Below are 16,358 nucleotides of genomic sequence, written 5' to 3'. Positions count from 1 at the left end.
TATGTATATATTACTTTTAAAACACCTGCATAAACAGTATACCATTTCTAATTTACATTGAAGGTTTTTCAATGCCAGCAAAAGTACAGTTTCTTACGCAAAACATCCATCCAAAGACTTTTGGTTCAATGTAAGAAAAACAAACTACAAAAACTACAACTAAACTACAAAAACAAAATTACAAAACCTACAAATTACACAAGAAAATAAAAGTTTTTCAAGTTAAAAGTTTTACTGATTTGAAAAGCAATTCATTAAGAATAGAAAAAAAGAAGCTAAATATATTCATCACAAAGCTAAACAGATTCATCAAGTTCACCATCCAAAGACTTTTAGCAGTTTTCGTCCAGAGGAAGGCAGAATAAAATCCCCTGATCAACAGTAACCCATTTCAACTCATTGGAAACCCACGAGGGCAGTCAGTCAGATCCAGATTTATCTTTTCCTTCATGCAGGAAGACATTTTCACAGCTTGTCAACTTTCACTGTAAAGAAATCATTTCTATACTGATTGTAAAGTAATTTCTCCACCACAAGCAGCTCATTGCCTATTGTAAAGCCTTGGAATAAAAATGTATTCTGCCAAAACTTTTTGTTGACCTTGAATATAAAATTACATATATATTCACTTGGAGATTGTACTTGGCTCCCAGATAAAAAACAATTCTAATTTGTGTGGGACACACATATTTTGTCCCAGCAATAAATAACTACAGTACACAGTTTATTGCGCTAGGACCCACTTCCTAAAAACATATGAGTGCTATAATTAAGGCTTGGATACAAAGTGGCCTAATTATTCTTGTAGTAACAGGGGCATGCTAAAATAACACTAGTTTTTATATGAAAAAAGTTATATCAGCTGACCTAAAATTTGACTAACAGCAAAATACACTTTTATAATCCCTTGCATTTGAATTGACAAATAATCTGTTTTATCTGCATGTCATGAAAGGTTTAATGTATTTGTGGCCTGACCTTAGTCCAGCAACTCCAGGGGATATATAATATTAAAGCAGTCAGTCTTACATTCCAAAAATATACTTGCATGTTTTTGGATATGGTTTTTGTGCATTTTAATGTATTTTTTTTCATTGTCTGAAAATAGTCATACCCCTAGGTGTCATCACAAGATTTCATACCCACACAAGTCTATTACAAGGTAAATACACCTTTTAATAGGTATTTTCTACCACTCACTTGTAAACTCGGTATTGTATATTGTAAACTCTAACACTCATTTCTGGTACTAATAATGACTTACTAATATACTAATGATACTAATGATACTAATAATGCATAAGCAACCCGATATGACCTTCTCTTCCTGTTACCAATTAAAAATTACCCCTTGTCACAACAAATAGTAGAAGTTTGGCACATAGTGTAGGTTTATTGGGGGGGGGGGATAAAAGCAGATCAAGACTGGAATAGTAATGCAAGCACACAGATCGTATAATAATAATTATAGCAGTGTTTAAGCTCCATATTTTTTCATCTATCGTCACTGTCCAAACAACTGACCACACACAGCTTTATGAAAGCAAGCAAAGTGAACTGTGCAGGCATAGACTGATCCTGGAGTAGTAATAGAGTCCTCTAAAGACCAGAAACAATTAACATTAAATATACTGGAGGTGGCACCATGGCTCAGGACCAGGACACACTAATTTGTATGTTTTCATGTTTGCATTGGTTTCCTCACACGTCCCAAAAACAAGCTTGTAGGTTAATAGGCTTTCCCTTGAATTGGTCTTAGACTGTGAAAATGACATTTGACTATGATAGGAACATTAGATTGTGAGCTCCTCTGAGAGACAGTTCCTGACAAGGCTATGAGCCCAATGCAGCTCGACTGGAGATGTAGGCTCAATATATGCATTCTTGTTTTAAAATCTCTTTTTAAAGAAGAAACGAAACATTTACATAATCATACACAGAGGCAAAGTTTCATATTGGTCTACTGCATATAGATAAAGTGCATACAATAGGCAAACCAAGATTCAAGCAAATATGAAGCCTAATTTAAAAATATGTTTTCATTTGCATCCAGCAGGCGGAGCTCTAGTTTCCTTTGCACATGTTTACCGGTCCATCCTTATTAGCCTGGCTTTTATGTATAATATTGGTGTTATTAGATTATAGTCACTAGTTTGATAGTGTTGTGTTGATTATTTGATAATGATTCAATGTTACACTTTCAAAGTAAATTAAATATATGGTATGTTGCTTAATTCCATACTAACATCAATATAAATATTATATTATTAAACATAATTATAAACATTATGTGGGAATTAAAATGTAACCATCAAACTTGCCAAAATGTGCAGGATGCAGTTATAGACTATTAATAAATAAATACTGTCCTTTACACAAATATGTTAAATATTGTGGAAGAAGAGCAGGAAGTGCTAAAAATAATCCAATGAGCATCACTCAAAATAGCAATATGTTTTCTAGGCAGCCCTGCAGTGTTTAAAGGAGACCTGGAGATTTGTGTAAAGATGGTAATGTCAAGTTAATTCTGGGTAAGTGCTAGGGTAAGCTAAACACTTGCAGCCAAAGCTAGCTGGGGTTAAGGCATGCCATTGTCCACACTGTATTACACACTGCATGATTCTAGTGAAGGTAGACACTGAAACTGATCAAAGTATTCAAAGAGGCAGTTAGAAAAAAAATAAGCCAATATCTAATGGTGATTAAAAACCATCAACTTCTGGTCCCATGATTCTCTAGTCAAATACAACATAGTGATTTTTACTTCCTGTATATTTTGCAGCACATTATCCCATCTAATATAACATATTCCAACCATAAACATAAGGATGATATCCATACAATACCTTGTATTGGTGGTGATACAAAGACACACAGAACGAGCAGCAGTTGATAGGCTGTTGGGAACTGAGCCAGAACTTCCTGCAGGGAGACAATGATAAAGTGCTGTAATGTAGCAGAGACAAAATACTCCTAATGTCTGGAATTACTCCACAAGGCACTATTCTCCCTTTCCAGGATAGTGATATGAAGGTTTTCTTAAAATCCACAGCATATAAGGTGAATCTAAAAAAATGTATACTGAGCAGATATTGAATGTTGTTCACCGACTTGGAATACAGAGCCGTAAGTCTTCAAGTTTTCTCTTCTTTTTGCCCCTTTTCTCTCTTAAAATAAATAACATATTCTTTTTCATGTAATTACAATAAGAATACAATAAGAACAAGATAACAATAAGACACTAATATTATTTCTGCCTAAACCTTATGCATTTAATATATTTATTGTTCTGATATAAACTATTGGTCTGTTGGGGGTTACAATCCAACTATGCCAGAACTACTGATACAAATTTTGTGGGTTTTATTGCCTATTGATGCCAAGTAATAACACAACCCAGAGACAAATAACTGAAGTACTCCCAGTATTGGAATACTTCAAGCTGTGTACAATCATGCTCTCTGTGCACCCTTAGCACCCTTTCCCTATTCTAATCAAAAAATGCTGTATTTATTTAAACTACTAGAATTACCCATTCTAATCAAAAAATGCTGTATTTTTTTAAACTACTAGAATTTAAGAATATAAATTAGCATGCATATAAGCCAGACATGACACTGAGACTGACATTGCAGGCTGCAAATGGATGGAAGGGGCAGATCGTGAACAACACAGATCAGGAGGATATCAAGAGCCTGATGGCACCTCTCATCCATCAGCCCAAAAATGGGGTTTCCAAGATTTGTGGAATGCAGAGTGTGTAAGAAGGGAAGATTGAGGGCCCATTCCCATTTATGAATTGCACCTTACCCCAGGGGAAGGCAGTATGTATCCCATATATTGGTGTGATACAGAGCCCATCATTCTGAATATCATCCCGATGTACCTTCTTCTGTACATTGTTCTGGAAGGTCAATCAATGCATTAAAAGTCCTATTTTTGGACATTGTGCTGCATTAGGCAGTCCATACATGTTCCCACATCTTATAGTTGGGACTGGGCCATAAATGCTAAAGATACTCCAAAAGTGGGTCTAAAATAGGTAAGGCTGGACTAGGCTTTTACATTCATTATCTTATGATGGATAGTTACAAAACTTAGAGATTCAAATAAAGTTCAGCATAAGTTTATTTATATAAGGGGGCCCCATAGCCGAAGGCAAGTCTTGCACTAATAACCCCTGAACTGATGCTCAGATGCATCTTTCATGGATACACTAACTAGCAATACAGTCATGGTACTTAAAGAGCTATGAAACTAAAAACATTGCATTAATTTACCTCTAAAAAAAAGGTACATACTCACATCAGATAATTTGTGCCCAAGACGATTGGGCAAAATGTTAAATTTTGGATTACCTACTATTTTCTGTCCAAGGGACAATGTTCACCATAACAAAGAAAAAGAGCAAAGCTATGTTTAAGTTGCCCATGAGGTTGTGGTGTATATGCTGCTTCCTCATGCCAGTAAACCACTGCCTTAGGTGAGCCCCATAAAAATGAATAGGGGTGCCAGGGTGGCAGTGAATGGTACCACAGTCAAATGTGCAGACGCTGTTTTTTTAAGAACCAGTGCTGTGGTGTGCGTGACCCAGTGGCTGGCCAGGTGCTAGCTCCCAGGAGTTGCGCAGGATCACTCAATCCCAAGGTAGGCCCGAACCTGCCCTTAATCAGTGATAGCACTAAAATCTTAATAGGGGTTCCATCGTCTCACTATCCAAAGAAAAAATTGGCTTTGGATATACTTTATACACATGATGTAATATGTATTGCTGTTTACAAAATTCATACCATATTTGGCTATATTCCAGAAGCTTAAAATCACTAAGGCTGAATGAATGGATATCTGTGTTCCCGGCTATCATATTACTACAAAGCAGTTAGCCTGTGAATTACTATTAATTCAGCTGCTAGGTTAACAATGAGCCCTTTCAACCCTTCCACTACAACTCAAAAATTCACTGTGTTTTTCCAAATATGAATGATAGCTTTTGCAAACTGACTAATACCAGTTTACAGAAAGCATATTTATAAATATTTCTAAGCAATAGCTACATCTATTTAATACAATATCATCTAAAAAACAAAAACAGGTACTGGTTATAGAATAATAAAATACAGAGATGGCCGAGTGGTGAGAATAATAACAGTGGACCCTCCCACACTATCGCTAAATGGTAAGACAAACATCAAGAGTGTGAAGTTATGTTTATTATAATCCTTGCAATATGTACAGTGCAACGGAGGAGTTTCCCTGGACCTCCTTCCCCAACCTACACACACACAAATAGAAAATCACACTTTGAAAGGTCAGCATTTTGCATTTTATGGGCCTCCAACTTTTAGGATCTGGGTTGTTATATTATTATTATTATGGGTCAAGCTGGCTCTTCCATTGAAATATTTTTGTTCCCATCCAAATTCTTTAAATAAAGCTGTAACTTTTTTTGTTTTACAATCCTAGAAAGCTTTATATGCTTTCTTTGCAATGCATATTTTTCGTTTTGCGGACCAATGACGGAAATAGTCTCAGTGTGAGTTTTCTATTCCAACAGCCGAAAGGCAAACTGCAACCTAGTTTTTCTGTTTTTGGGTCAAAGAAACAATAAAATCTTGGGATCAGTAATTAGTGAATGACAGTGCTGATGTAATAGTTATCTGCAGACATATGTCGTCGCTGATGAGTACACAACAAGCTCCGTGGATGTGGGCCTGGTTACACAAGGCCGATTATGTGTAAGAGCCGGTTACATCCCAGCATTACAGAGAGCTCTGACTACACATTGTCTGCACACATCCAATTACTCATGATTATTAGTCCTGTAAAGGTCAAACACGTCTATAAATACTTCCAGACTAGCAAGAGCGTGCTGCTGGTACAACAACTAGATTGACCTCTGGATCATATTGCCAGCTCCTGTGCCTCTTCCTGTTTGACTCCTGACCTGCCCAATTTTTGTTTCAGTTTTTTTCCATCATGACTCTTTACCTGCTGTCTCTGTTCAGATGATTTCCAGGGCAGTCACCGGCTTGGGATATAAATATAACACTCCTTAGGCCACTGACCTACAAGTGAACTGGAATTTATTACATTCCGCTGATTTTTGTCAATATGTTAGAAAATGTGTGCATGTAGGCACTAATTTTTCCCTTCCACCTCCCTATGGAGAATGGTAAGAAAGGAAGTGTAAATTGCACATGAAATCACAGCATCTCAGTTCACATAAGTGTATAGGTTAATGGGAGTAGAGCAGTAAAGGTTTTGGTAAAAAGTCGCAGTTCCCACTTCCTACCCCCTTACTTACATTACGCTAAACCTACCTATTCAAGTACTCACTCATCCGCCTCCGATTTTAACGGCCTTCTATGGTCTTTACATCCTCTTCCCATAGACTCAAACTGGGTTTTCTCCAGAGGGACTGGTATGGCTTATTCAGCGGCACCCCGCTGTGTTCTCCTCCATATAGGAAAGGACAGCAGTCATTTCCAATTGGTTGTTTATCAATCCACCAGGCTGGATTGAAAACTGATGCAAGATTTTCAAGGCAAGCTTGCCTGTTTGTCTTGGGCAACAGCCATCTGACATTTGTACAGAGTTTAAAGGCACTTACTGCACAAGTTGGAGCTAAGAGGAAAGTGGACACCTGTGTGGTGAGCTTTTATCTTAGAGTAGGTTAGGGGGTATGGAGTGGGGGCTGAAAACTCCTTATGTAAATTTTAATTTAATAATACCCTTGAGTGTTTTTTTTTACATTTTAATACTTATAGAGAATTACATTTTTTTTAATGCAGTGAAAGAAAGTGTTGGTTGGGTTTGGAGGAAGTTTCTTTAGATACAGAGAACTTTTTGATTGTGCCCTCCTAATGACTGACCTATCATAGTATTGGGAAGCTGTTGTGGTTTTATTGGTAGTATGAACCATAAATGCACTGCTTTCAAGTGTGAGACATTTTATATAAATGGCTACTTTGTTCTGGTGGCTCACACAGTGGTGGCAATACTTTTATGGGAGTGGAGCAGGGGCATCTTGAGGAGTAGAACAGTAATCGGGCACACATTTTAAACCAGTCTGATCAATACCTCAAGAGCCCAACTACAGTCTGACAGGTTAGGAGTTTGTTCAACTTGTTCATTAATTAGAATTTTAGATTTATAAATATGTGGCCTGTTGAACACCATAAAATGCCATTATTTTTACTGCTACTGACACATTTATAAAGTTGTGATCAGCATGGTAGTTTATGTGGATGCAATAAAAGTGAATGGGCCAAGTGTGCCACTTCTGTACAAGGGTTCTCCACTGAAGTGGATAGAGCTTCTTATGGCAAATGTAGGACATTTGCCATAATAAACCATTAATTGTCATAGTTCCGAATCTGGTTTCCTTTTTATAAATATAGCAATCACAATTTACAAAATGGGGAACAAAGAATCGGTGATCTGTTTGGAGATCACCACTAAGAACCCAAATGTTAAGGGAAGGGGTAAGAGAAGGTCTGGGTCAAACAGCTGGATTTGCTTGTGTGCGTTTTAAAAATGAATATAACATGGATTTACTGATTAAAAAAGACAAATTATGTATGTGCATATGATTCCATCTGAGTATAACTCTTTTAATTAGATGGCCTTGGTTTGTCTCTGTATGCGTTAATTTAATTAGTGAGACACGTTAGTCACTTTTTACCTGTTTCTGTTCAGAGGTGTTATTGTTTCACTTACACTGCTTGCCTTATTTATTACACTGTTTTACTTGCATGTTTGTTTGTTTCATATAATTATAACTTGTGTAAAAGCCCAATGTAGTCTAGTCATTGCACATGAATTACCTTAACTTCCTTTTGTTACAATATTTAAATGATTTGAAATCACATATTTTTACCTAATACTATAAATTATTTTAGAAAGACCTGATGGGAAGTAATTGGAACTTGAATTTAATAACAGTCTTAAAAGAAGCCTAAATGTTACAATAAACCCAATGCGCCTACAGAACTGACACGTACTTATGAGGCTCCCTCCTATGTACGTTGGCAACTGAAGGATTCTTTTATGGGCACGGTCACATGCTGAACCTACCTGTCACTGTCCACAGTGCTTTAGGAATGGTATTTGGGATGAACCTGGAGATAGGTAATTCTAACAGAGGTAGCAGTTATAGCTGAACCATGTCCATTAATAAAAGTACAAAATGAACAGCATATTAAAAGATAAAATACCAAAAACCAGCTTTTGCTGCAAAATTCTACTTAAGACCAGTGATGCCCCACAGTATTTCTGCTTGATGTACTCAGTCTGAACCCACTTCCTCTGAATAGAGGCCATTCTAGGCCCACCCAGCCTGTGACCGGATGGTAAATGTAAAGGCAGAACAATTGCACTTATCTCTCTATCACCCTGCTTTTACTTCTTGCTTTTCTCTTGTCAGGCAGTGAACTGATTGCTGGCTTCTTGTCCTTCTTTCTCCTACTCCAGCTCTACTATCCAGAAACTGCAAGAGTATGATGGCAGGGGTGGACATAGGAAGGAGCAAAGTGTGCCACTGTACGAAGACCCCAGGCCCTCCTCAACCAAAAGAGTGCCCCACAGAGGCTCCAAGTGAGATTTGGAGGGGGGCACCTAGTCAGTCCTGTACAGGGGCCCACTGTTGGCTATGTCCACCACTGATACCAGGTAAAATTCAGGTACTTACTCTTCTTGAATGTGATGCATAATATAATTTTAAATGTATTATTAATTATAGGCTTGCATTATTAATTTGTATCTGCATAGAGTTCACATTTAAGGTTTTGTTACAACACAGGTGTTCTACATTGTTTATGCTTAATGCTTTCTTAAGACCCTCCCGTACATAATTCAAACTTCTAAAGAATACCACATCCCAATATAACTAGAAATTATTGTGGTGAAACCAGTTGTTTATTATGATTGAAAAGATAAGTTCTGCATTAAAGGTAATCTATGGTTCTTTTTTGTTTCTATTATGTGTGAATGTTATCAGCTTACAGTACTATGCCAATCACCAAGCATCCGGATCACTGCTGATTTTAGGTGATTTGGGCAAAAGATTGTAGACCATTAGAGTAAAAAAAATGCCCTTATGTGCATAGCACTGTAAAATGCTTCAAAATTAGTTGTCAATGAAAGTCATAAATCTGTCTGTGCTAGTGGTTAGTAGAAGTAAAAGCGCTCCAGCATTAATAAGTATAAGTAATAAGTGCCGCATTGGCAGTGTTCGATGGCAGTAGACCATAACCTGTTATACATTCAAGTAAAAAAGCTCCTGCTTCAGAGGAATTAAAAAAAGCATTGGCATGTTTAGCACTACATTACATATAAACATATGCACAACCATATCTGCACCATACATACAGTCAGAATACCTGCCCATCTTTTGTTTAGTCTCAGCATATGGACTGCCAGGGGAAGGTAAGTGAGGCCAAGCTAACAATATTGCAGGGACTTGGGTATAATACAGATTCATTTTACCATTTATATTTTCAAATTAGACTTAAGGCCAGAAAAGAAGCTACAGCCAAGCAGTATATAATGTGGGGGATAACATTGGCTCAGATGAAAAGTTGAGTACTGCTTTGGTTTTCGGGCGTCGTTTCTATCAAAGCAAGTTGAAGACAGTTATTGGGAATACAAGAGTCTAGCATACTAACAATGAAGATGGTACTATCTAACAAAATTATGAGTTTTGACATCATCTGTAAACAGTTACCCACTGCATTCTCATGTTTAATTCTCTTTTATGCCCTGCCCAGAAAGGGATTATGATAAGGCCAAACTGAAATACAAATTCTGTGCAGGTATGATTTTATTCTGGGAAATCAGTGGGTTTTTTTGCATTAAAATGGTCTCACACTATAGTCCATAGAGGCCCCCAAACCACAATACAATTCTACAAGTCAGCTTGATAAATTACGCCAAAGTTTCTCAATGTAAAAATTCAGTAAATTGCAGCGTATTTGGGCTTTTCATGACTTTGCGCACCATGATCAATAGGTCCCTGTGTAGAGCTATCAATACAAATCTGCCTGGGGCAGAGTCATCTCTAATACATGCAGCTTTCCTGACACTCTTCATTCCAGCAATTTGTTGGCAGCCAGAGAGGTGCTGCATAATTTGACCACAAATAAATACATCACATGAGATGTCAGTAAAATGGAAAGAAGGAACATAGAGAAGCACGTACACAGGAGATGACATGATTAAGTGGAACACCTTGTGGCTTGCTGTGAAGGCTGTTGCATGCATTATATATTGCATTATTAACCCTTTGCTGTTCTATGGAGGATGAAAAGCTTCTATATAACGCCACAGTCCAATGTGAACACATTCAGATCAGACAGATGGATAAATATCTAAACTGATTAAAAGAAATATAAAATTTTTAGATAAATACTTTGACCTGATATTCCAATTTACCAAACTGTGTGGGGGTTACATCTTTAGGAGTGATGAATTCTTGAAAGTGTTGGAGGTGTTCTTTTTCTAGCAGAAAGGTTCTGATTTGTTGGAAATTCTCTGCAATCATTTACTGATAGTTTTCCTTGCTTCATAGGAAAGGGAATTTTCTAGTAATTACATGTGTACTGTATTGTGAAGCTGGCTGAAGCAAATAGGCTTAGTTAATTGAATCAATCCCAACAAGCATACCGGGTCACTTACTACATTTCATTTCCAGTGAATGATCAACCCTTATATAACAAGCATTTCACACTCTTTATTCTTTAACTCCTTTAATACAACCAAACTAATTATATTTCCTTCTGCTGTCCCCTGATAGCTCTTCTGGGGACATTAGAGTTTTAGATGTTAGCATTTCCTCCTGGAATCACTGTATTTAAATCTATTAGTGATGGCATGCCTAGCATCACTACCGACGTGAATGCTCACGGTCTCCAATATCCTGCAGGAATGAGCAAGATGCAACAGCACTAGAAGAAAACTGGTGATGATTTTCTTCTAAGAACGCCACTCTAATTACGGTAGATGTTTGCATACATGTAACTGCTGTCAGTTTAACTGCACCCAATATCTGGGGGTGCAGATGTGTGCAGAAAATATGGGTACATGATGGCTTGGGCAGCATGGTGGCTCAGAAGTTGGCACTTTGGCCTTTGCAGGGCTAGGTCCAGATTCAAAATTTCGGCCAGGAAACTATCTGCATGGAGTTTGCATGTTCTTCCCGTGTTTGTGTAGGTTTCCTCCGGATACTCTGGTTTTCCCCCACATTCCTAAAACATGCAGTTAGGTTAGTTGGCCTCCCCAAAAAAATGTCCATAGACTGTGTTAATGACATATGACTGAGGTAGGGACATTAGATTGTGAGCCCTTTTAAAGGACAGCTAGTGACATAACCATGGACTCTGTACAGTGATAAATAATATGTCAGCGCTATATACTGTAAATACTAGTTAATATTAATAATGATTGCCACACCCAAAGCAGGTTACCTTTTGCATAAGGACGAAAGAAATGATATGACCTGAATGAGGACATACCATGTGAACTCGGAAATACCTATATATATATGTTTCCACTCTTATTGCCTTAAAGTGAAGCAGGATATGAAGGTGATAATGCTACCTAATGGATGCACTGAGGAAGGTAACACAATACAGTGATGTGTAAAATACAGCAAAACATTACAATTGGAAATAGGTGATCAAGCTACAAAGTTAAAGAATCAACCTGACTTTACCATTTTTTGACTGGAGTCCCCTGTACCAAAATTTAAAGTCCGGTAATTAGGCTTGTCACTCCTGGATACTAAGCCTATCGGCCTTTTTTTTAATGGTTTTGGAAAAAATGTAGCCCCTACTCTTCTACTCTCCTACATATTACTATTTTATTTGCTTCTTTTACAAAAGTTTCACAGAACTAACACGAGGGAGTGCTGACACACAAAATTAACCTTTCACTGTTTTTTTTTTTTTAATACAGAGAAGATCCAGTGTGGGGTAGATGAAGTCATCAGATGACTTTCTGAAGTAATAGCTCCGTTAACTCTATTTATAAACCACTGAACCAGTTATCATTTACTTGCTTCAGTTGCTTCTCATTCAACAGCTAATTTCATATAGATCAATGTCAAAACTGTTGTTTGAGATTTCAATAACAACCATATACAAAGGAGTTATATGAAGGCACATGATAACAGAAAACTAGTGGATCAGTGGGCTGAAGGATTTGTCCGGCAATTTATTCTCAACACAAACTGCCAACCTATTTTACCAGTAAGTAATTTTTGATATTTGTGCTATGACATAAATCGGTCCTTTTATTGTACCACACAGTCAACACTGAGTTAGGACCTGTGCCACGGTCGAACCAAAAGTGATTCCTTTCTGATATTAATTGAACTTCAAGAAAGCAGATTGGTAGAGATATGCAGATGAATTGGAAAATGGAGATTAAAAATATGGAGCCTACATTGGAAAACTATGATAGGTATGTTGAAACAATATGATACACAACAGCATGAAGGCCTGGGCAGCAGTACGCAAACTCTTCAGTGACCCAAGAAAGACAGAGAAGCAATACAAAGTCCCTACTAATCGGGTTCTAAGACAATTCCCTATTAATAGCAAAGCTCCAGGCAAGATAACAAAAGCATATAGTGATTACCAGATGTATTTGTAGTGATCAGATGTCCAACTTTGGCCCAAAGGTCAACTTCTGGATACCAAGAGTCTTCAACAATAGTCAATAAACATATTATGTTGCAAAGGTATGGGAACAGGCAAACGTTGTCTCACTGTTAAAGCTTGGCAAAAAAACAACAGAAGAACTTTAGGGTAATCTTGCTTCTTTGTCATCTCTAGGATGTGTGATTGTGTCATCTCTATATCGTCTTCAGCTGATGAACAGGCTGGCTTCCACCCAGAAGAGTCCTGAATTGGCAAACTTCTCAGCTTCACCATACAAAAATGCTTGGCAGCAGGAGTAGTCTTCATGGACCTCACAGCATCATATGACACTGCTAGCCACAAAAAATATGTTGATAAGCTACAAAGGAATAAGAGCTTGTGCAGCTGACACGAACACTACTAGAAAGCAGATGTTTCTATTTTGATCTACAAAGAAAGTAAGGCAAGCAGTGCATCCAGCATAAAGGTTTAGCACAGGAGAGTGCCCTAGTTCCTGTCCTTAACATCTACACTATCAATCAACCAGCTTACCCAAAACCAGAGTGTTCTGGATGCAGATATTTATAGAAATACAGTTTAAAGAATTCAACACCATTGAGAAAACACTACCTAAGAAAATTCTTCTCATCTTGTTGGAATGCCATTCCAGAAAGCAAAGGGAAATTTCCTTGACTTGTATGTTTGTCGTTTGTTTGTGATCTGCCCTGATCGATCCATGAACGAGCAGGCGAGCGCTGTACAAATGCCAGATTCTTATTTGAGAGGAGCACAACTATGTCTCATCTGACATGTGTACTTAGCCTTTAGAGGTTGTGCGATAAATGCTGTGGGTTTGGTGACCCAGTCATGCACCAAATGGTCTGAAGGTAACTGAAGTCCTAGTTTCCCAACTCCTCCTAAACACACCAGAACTCACCCAGGACAGCTGAACAGCCAAAATATATGCCTGTCATTAAAAGGTTTGTTGCATGGAAAGCCTAATTTGCAGGTACAGTGGTTCCCCCATTAAAATTGATAGGCAATGTCAATCCCTGTATCTATGATGGCCTACACCTTGTCATGCTCATCACAACTTAATACCAGGAAGCTACAAGGTATTTCAGTCCATGTAGGTATGACTTACCTGTGGATTTACCAATACTGTGCGTTACAGTACACTGTAGCTGCAAGGTCCGACTTTAAATCAATGTATTGAATCAAATGCAACATGCAAAAATACAGCCTTTCAAATGAAAAAACGTATAAGATTTATCAACATAATTTAGAAAAGAACAGTATTAACTTAATTTAGCCTTTAAAAATAGTGTTCATAGTTTAAAAGTCACAGCAATTAGAGTATATATTTGTAAAGATATAAAAAGACACTTCAAGAGAAATCCCACTGAATGTAATAGCAAAGAGCTTACTAGACAGCTGATCTGTCCCTGGACCTCAGCCTAGACTAGACCACAAATCCTGCCCATGAATTATTATATTTAGATGTCTACTCCATGTGAACACACCCGAAATCCCAATTTAGAAGTCTGGACATAGCTTTGGCTTCTGCTAATTTCATATCTCTTTTGCAAACTTGCCAAGTGCTTAGGAATAGTACCATTACAAGGATAATCATTTTTGTACAGCACGGAAAGTTGGAAATATATTTAGAAGATGTCTAACAATGACAAAGTAGACTTAACCACAGACAGAGTCACAGGAGTCTGAATGCCATGGAAATGTTTGATTTTACAGAATAATAAAGACAGCTTGCATAAGCTTCCCTTGTTACAGCTGCACTGTTGTTGGTCTGCTGGTTTCAGTATAATCCATCAATATATTTTATTTTCATTATTAATCAGCACATGTATTAAATAGGATTACAAATAGTGATTGATCCATTTTTCCACTTCTGATGTGTATGAACAAGGATAGAAAAATGATAGGAAATCTTAATTATTAATTTGAAATTTTGAAATGTGTAAGTACAAATTGTTTTATTTTGTCTTTGGGGTAACACCATACAGAAAGCAATACCAAAGTAGAGAATCTGCCAGGGAATGTTTACTTCAAATGTCAGATATTTGTGATTTAACAGATCATTTATAATGTCTTGTAATATCCACACATGCTTAGGTTAATTTTCAACAACACTAGAATGAATGAGCACTGTACACACTGTGCTGTTTAGTTCTATGGTCAAAGGAGGGGGCCAGGACAGGCAGGAGGCACCCCACTGCACCCTCCTCAATAGCAGATTACAGAAATTATTCTCCAGTGGTCGAGGGATTGCTAATCCGATGTACGCACACTGGATTTTCACTTGAGACTATCACAATAATTTTGGAAGTCAACAATTATCTAGCATGTATATGTACCTTAAATTTCAGTACAGATGTCAGAGGTCAGATTTCTGTTGCTGGAAATGATCTTTCATGATCATTTGCAGTAATGGAGAAGGGAGTTAAAGGAAAAGCAACCTTCATCTAATAGAAAGTACAGTGGTTCTCCTCGCTTATGGATTTGCCTTGGTGGATTGATAAATAGGGATGAAAAAGAATGCCTATGGCATTCTCGCGAAAATTTCCTCAAACTTCCAATGGTTCCGCAAAATTTCGGTGAACCCATTTTGCGAAACCATCAGAGGATCGAGGAAATTATAACAGGAGGTTTCACAGGATTCAATGGAAATCCTCTTGTTTGTGATCCCAGGGGCACTAGAGGTTAATTATTTGATCGCAGTGGATTCTCAGAGCTGCAATCATTCTTACAGCCCTGGGAATCCTGTTTGCGAACCCCGGCATTAGAGGTTAAATGGGGACAAGTATCCCCATTCAAAACCTCTTTTGAGTTTTGAGAAAGCTTTCCTCAGCCAATCAGAGAGCACTAGAGGTTTTCGAGCTCTTGAGCTCGATCGGCGAATTTACACCAGCCATTCTTGCTTACAATTTCAGTAAGTGAGAACGGCTGAATTCGCCACGAGATGGAGTTTTAAAAAATCGCTCATCCCTATTGATGAATGATGTTGAAGGATTACTGTATACATGCTAGATTTGTTTTATCTCAGAAGTCAATAATCTTTTGTACGTACAAAGCTTTAGTCCCCGAAGCCCAGATATACCTGTTGATCAAGTCAAAAACTTAGAATTGTTCTATGTCCTGCATTATCCTAATGCAGAACTAAACCTGTGCTACTCGCCTATCCCTGTTCCAATGCAGGGGCCGTCTGCAAAAACCACCTGCTTATCACAAACATGCAAAGTGGAACTTCCACTTTAAGAAGCCCTATTATCTCCTTTACTTCTCCTTCTACTATCTCCAGGCATTCAATTATTCAGCCCTATATTGTGGAGATTAGGGCACACAGGAAATTTGTGATGAGTGTATTTCTGGCATATTAACAAATTTTCTGTACTTGTGTGGGTCTTAATAAGGATAGCACATAGTGAATTTTATATGTATTGCATAAATGTACTGCATATTTTTGTCCATACTCTTTAATTATAGGCTGCATTGGCAGCAAATAGCAGTGCACACAGAGACAAACAGTATTTATGTTTGCTACACGTATGTATTTTGTTCATACATAGTTATATACTGACTCTTGTGGCAGGCTGCATGACAAAGGTAGGGAGTAAGAAGGGCAGTTATATGGGACGGTCCTGGTAAATGCAGTGGATTATATTATACAGTATTTATAGAGTACCATCATATTACAGAGTG

The sequence above is a fragment of the Pyxicephalus adspersus genome, chromosome 5 (genome assembly GCF_032062135.1).
Source record: "Pyxicephalus adspersus chromosome 5, UCB_Pads_2.0, whole genome shotgun sequence".
NCBI lineage: Eukaryota > Metazoa > Chordata > Amphibia > Anura > Pyxicephalidae > Pyxicephalus > Pyxicephalus adspersus.
Note: the sequence above shows the minus strand (reverse complement) of the source record.